This window comes from Nematolebias whitei, chromosome 2 (genome assembly GCF_014905685.2).
Source record: "Nematolebias whitei isolate Nwh7 chromosome 2, NemWhi1, whole genome shotgun sequence".
Classification (NCBI taxonomy): Eukaryota; Metazoa; Chordata; class Actinopteri; order Cyprinodontiformes; family Rivulidae; genus Nematolebias; species Nematolebias whitei.
In genome coordinates, this window is record NC_056499.1 from 37,977,461 (window position 1) to 37,983,076 (window position 5,616).

At 38.8% G+C, this 5,616-nt stretch overlaps 2 protein-coding genes across 2 annotated transcripts in view; both read left to right on the top strand.

Annotated features, from left to right (window-relative positions):
• The window catches only part of LOC119424126 (GRAM domain-containing protein 2A-like), a 975,280-nt gene that overhangs the window by 444,427 nt on the left and 525,237 nt on the right, over positions 1 to 5,616 (top strand). The window lies entirely within an intron of this gene.
• LOC119426831 (A disintegrin and metalloproteinase with thrombospondin motifs 7) overlaps positions 1 to 5,616 on the top strand; it is a 185,585-nt gene that overhangs the window by 102,937 nt on the left and 77,032 nt on the right. The gene's annotated exons all lie outside the window — the stretch shown is intronic.

A 5,616-nucleotide genomic window follows, 5' to 3' on the forward strand; every position in this document is an offset into this window, starting at 1 on the left:
ACAGATGGATGTCAGAGACCATTTTTCACAAGTCATTTAACCAAACAAAGCATAAAGGCCAGACAGTGGAAACCAAAAATAAAGATGGGCTCATAACTTTTTGCTTTTTAAACAGTTGATATCAGATGTTTGTTTTATTTTTCTATGTATATTTTCCAGTCAAGCACAAGAACAAAGTTCCACACTTATGTTAGGAAAAGAAGAAGAAGGCCCTGAATGTTTCATCAGGCATAAAATCTGTTAGGATATTTCTTACACAACAACCAGCCATCCATGAATCAGCCTGGAACGTTAGCAGACTCCTGTCACACAGCTGAAATGGAGCGAGGTTATTCTGGCCATATACATTTAGGAGATATTAATGTTAGATAGATGTGGACAGAACACCATCTTTCACTTTAATCTCTGGCCCATTGGTTCTTTAAATCAGACGTGTTCCTTTGGTAAAAGAGAAAAGAAAAGTTACCTCAGAGCAGCAGCAACACACACTCATTGGTTTGTTGTGAAGAGGAACCTTGAATATGAGGATGTGAGGTTGAGTCAGACAGACTCTCTGTGTTGTTGCTGACAGATGTGCTAGGCATTAACTGGGACTATGATTAAATGTTCAAACCCTAGCTTTTTTTCTCCTTTTTGATCATGACTTCAGGTCACTGAGGGTACCTTTTTTAACTACCCTTACATTTTCTAAAATATGTAATTGATGGGAGTTTCAGAAGCTCACTGACCATCTGACAAGAAGATCTAAAAGAGTCTTAAAGTCCCCGTGGATTTAAAAACAGCCCAAAGCTTTGGTTTTGTTGCCATCCTGCATCTGTAATGACTTAAGCTAAGGACTGACATGAACCCTGACTTCTTTATGAATCATGCACATTTAAATTCATTTCAACTTGCTCTGGATGTAAACCTCACATGCTAAATGAATCCTCCTTAGCATGAAACGACTGCAGTGCAGGAATTACATTGACTATTTGACATAAAGTCAGTGAACTTAAGTTTAGACAGATATTTTCTTTAGTTAGACTCCTTCAGGGGGGAGCAGTTTTTTTTTCATTTGGAGTTTAGTAGTTTGGTTGCATCGTGACTTATATTAAAGCCTCTGAAAGGTGACTCAAATATCTCCAAGGTGGCTGTAAGTTATGGCTGTGAGAACACACACACACAGCAGAAGTGTTAAGACTACACATGTATTTGTATAAGTGTAAATCACAGTGTCGCTATAAAAATATTGGATCGTGCTACCAGATTTAAAGCATCATTACACAGATGAACTAAGACTTTTATACACAGGATTAGCTCCTAAATTAAAGCTCACAGTCGCCTGAATAAATATTGTAGTTCATTTTTTAGCAAGTATTTTTTTTATATTTCCTTGTAAAAACACTATTACATAAAAACTGCAGCACAGCGTGTGCCTCCTTATTATGATCTGCTCTAAGCATGTTGAACCCACGTGCAGGAAAATGATGGGAGACTCCAGGTAAAATAAGGATTTAAAGTAGGGATGCACAATATCATCAGCCAATGTTAGCGATAATTAAATATTGGACATTCCATCTAAATAACTCACCAATATAAAAGGCACTGTATGGTGCTGTTTTTGTATGACTTTCGAGTGTTGTCATTGTGTTAGAGAGAGTAAATGTCATAAATAAATTTGACATTAAATATAATCCAAGTTAAAGTCTTGCATCATTTTCAGCCCCCTTTTTGGCATCTGCATTTGGTAGCAGGCCAAACTGACAAAGATCATGCAGAATAATGTAGTAATTTAATTCCATAGCAGAAAAAGCTATGTAGTCTCTGTGAGTAGGTCTAGGAAAAAATATCAGTATCAGTTATCGGCCAGGGCAGCACGGTGGCGCAACTGGTAGAGCTGCTGCCTCTCAGCAAGCAGGTCCTTGGTTCAAACCCCAGTCCAGCGGCCTTTCTGGGTGGAGTTTGCATGTTCTTTCCGTGCATGCGTGGGTTTTCTCCGGGTACTCCGGTTTCCTCCCACAGACCAAAAACATGCATGTTAGGCTAATTGGTAACTCTAAATTGTCACTAGGTGTGAGTGAGAGACTGAATGTTTGTCTGTCTCTATGTGTCCCTGTGATGGACTTGCGACCCGTCCAGGGTGTACCCCGCCCCTCGCACAGTGATTGCTGGACATGGGCACCGGCGACCCCCGTGACCCAAAATGGAATAAGCGGGTAAAGAAAATGGATGGATGGATGGAGTTATCGGCCAAATAAGTTTTAACATATTGGCATATCAGATACGGGCCAAAAATCCAATATCGTGCATCCCTAATTTTAAAGTTTATTTTAAGTAAACAAGAAAAGTGTGGGGATTGTGGTCTGTTTCCTGGTGTTTAGCCCCATCTTGTGTTGTGTTTATGTCTTGTATTCTTCTTATCCCCATTTCTGTTTTCTATAGGGCTTGTGTTTTCCTAGTGTATGCCTCCATCTGGTGTTGTGTCTATGTACCTGAACTCCCTGGTATCCCAGTTTATCATTTCCCCTGATGTGTTTCAGCTGTGTGTCCTCAAAGGTGTGTTGTCTCGTTAGTCACTGTATGTAGTCTGCGTCTATGTGTTAGTCCTTTGTTCTGGCATTAAATGCTGTCCACTGGTGATGTCCCATATGCTTCTTGTGATTTCATGTAAGTTTTGCTGCACCAACAGCCTTTTTGATTTCTTGTTAATAAATACCTTATTTTATAATCTCCTGAGTCTGCTACTGCCTGCCTACACCATTGGGTTTACCTTCACCATCAGAGCAGAGCTTCATAATTTACATATCCTCAAGGAGCAATTTGAGATAAGTTGGCCTATCCAAGACCAAATGGGGGAGCCAGTTTCAAATAAACAATTGTTTTGGGACAGGCTGACTTCATAGTTTCTGCTGGTACACTCAATGGCGAATCCAAACAGTCAGATCCGTGGTCATTTCGCCGGTCCGTGCTTGTAGCCTTCTCCAAGGTCAATTCCTTCATGCCAGCAAGTTCTAGGAACTGCAAGTGGCCTGCGATTCTCAAAAATTGCATCCAGCTTAAGGTTTAGATCACAAAGCATCTGAGTCTGAGAGCTCGAAGCACAGTGCAATCCTTCATATAAGGCAGGCAGCCTCACCATTGCCAAAACTGCTGCTGATGTCTTCCTAATTTGTCCATATTCCAGGCACCTGCATGCCAATTCCAAAAAAAAAGAAAAAAAGCAGAAACCCTGTTATCATAAATCCAATTATGTACGCATCTTCAACATCCTCAACGGACAATACAGACAGACACATCATCTTCCATTCACCCCGGGAATCCATGATATGTTCAGCTGCATGTGTCCCATCAGGACAAGAGGGTTTTCCTGCACCCTGACTTCATATCAAGAAATTTTTTTCAGTTGCGTAGAGAGACCAGCTGACCAGATCCATGAAAATTTACAATTCGGAAGATGTGTAAAGAGAGGCTCTGAGAGATTCACAGGGCAAGAGCAAAAGCAGGAGGGAGGCAGGAGAGGGAAATGAAAGTGTCCGTCTTTGTCGAGAGCAAGTCATTAAAAAATTTTTTTTTAAAAAGGTTACATTTCAAATCATGACCAAAAACACAAAAGAATCACACCCTGCAGATCCACTGGCAGCTTCTTTATTGCAGCTACATGTTCTTGTTTTTTGTTTGTTTGTTTTGTTTTTATGTAACCAGTCAAAAAGTTTCCTTACTGCCTTTTGAGTCAATCTTGTGTCAAATCCAGGATTTGTTTGTTGTTTATAAAACAATTTTTCTTTATTTTTTATTGCTATAAGGATTGAATTTGTTTGAATTTAAACTTTACAAACTGCAACAAGACATACTTAAGATGAACAAAGATAGATGTAAAGCCACAACAAAAATATGACAAATACTAAAAAAAAGCATCCTTACCCAGCTGGATTTCACTGATGGATTACAAACAAGAACTTATAGCTGCAATAAAGAAGCTGATCCTGCAGGGTGTGATTCTTTTGTGTTTTTGGTCAAGGTTTGAAATGTAACCCGTTAGTTTTAAAGCTGCTCTGCTTCAGATGTTTCTGTGTCAACTTGTCCTCAAACTCATTAGATTTAAACCACTAGACAAGTTTATAAAACAGTTGATAATTGGAGAATTTATATTTATTTTTTATTTGTGAAAATGCTGAATGAAAGTTAAAAAATTTTTTTGTTTTGTTTGTTTTTTCCTGTTAAGCAATTATTGGGCTGGAACTATAAGATAAATGCATTGCAGCTAATTGTTTTGCATGACTTTCTGAAACTCTAATATGATTAACAATGTGCTTTAAAATTAAATTTAAATTAAAACAGATGTTTTGATTCATTATTTAGCTGTATGAGCATGAACAAGCCTTTCTGAGGATTTGTTGGATGGACTCTAGCATTCAGTTTGTCTCACATTATGTAGCTGTAAAGCTACATATAGTTTTTCTCAACACCTTGACTTTAGCAAAAGTCAAACCAACTCTTTATAAGCAGCAGTTTCTTTAATTAATCTGCATTAAGTGACACTTCACGTCTGAGCACAGCTAATTGACTTCTGGCATGCACAAGTGAGTGATGACCGTCTTCTTATCTAAAACTCCCTAGAAGAGATTTCTCAAAACCAATACACTGTTTATAATGTTTTCATTTACAAAGTAGAAAGCTAATTGGTGATTGCTAAAGATAGAACCAAGGATATTGTCTCTGGGACAGTTTTTACTCATTTTGCTCTGCAAACACTGTGTGCAAAGAAAAAACATGAGAAAATGTGTATTTAAAGACTTAGAGCTTGGATATATATAACCTGTGAGTTAATTTATGAGAAAATCTCAGCAACTAGATAAACAGTTGCTAATTGATATTTGGTTAAAAAATAATAATATTAACCTGTAAAATCTGTCATCTCCCACTCAGAGTAGGTTATTCCAATTAAAATGAGGTATATTTACCTAATGCAAAGCTTTTGGTTGCAAGTTATATTTTAAAATATTTTGCTTGTGTACTTGCATTCATTGCATCCCCACTGAGCAAATGCAAGGCAAAAATTTTACCAGAAATTTACCACTTATCTCAATATTTATTTTACAGCATGGCTTGTATTTTGTACCTCATCGCAGAAGAAAATGGTGAATTGGAAATACCCTCTGTCCGTCCATCACTCCAGCCATCTGCAAATGTTATGAGTGTGACAACTTGAAAATTAAGTGAGGTACCGACCTCCATTTTGGTGTATAACTGCATCTAGGTGCAAGAAAGTTGTTTTGTTTTTTTCTTGAAAATTGGGTTGCCATGACAACAACCATTCCAAGATGGCCACCACCATATACTACATAACGAGCATAGTTGAGGTGGTTCGGGCATCTGGTAAGGATGCTTCCTGGGCGCCTCCTAGGGAGGTGCTTCACCACGCATTCTGACTGGGAGGAGCCCTCAGGGAAGATCCAGGACTCTCGTTTGACCTGGGAACACCTTGGAATCCTCCCAGAAGACCTAGAAGAGGTGACTGTGGAGAGAGATGTCTGGGCCTCCCTGCTCAAACTGCTGCCCACACAGCCTGACTTCTATACAAGTGGAAGATGATGGATGGATGGATGGATGGATGGATGGATGGATGGATGGATGGAT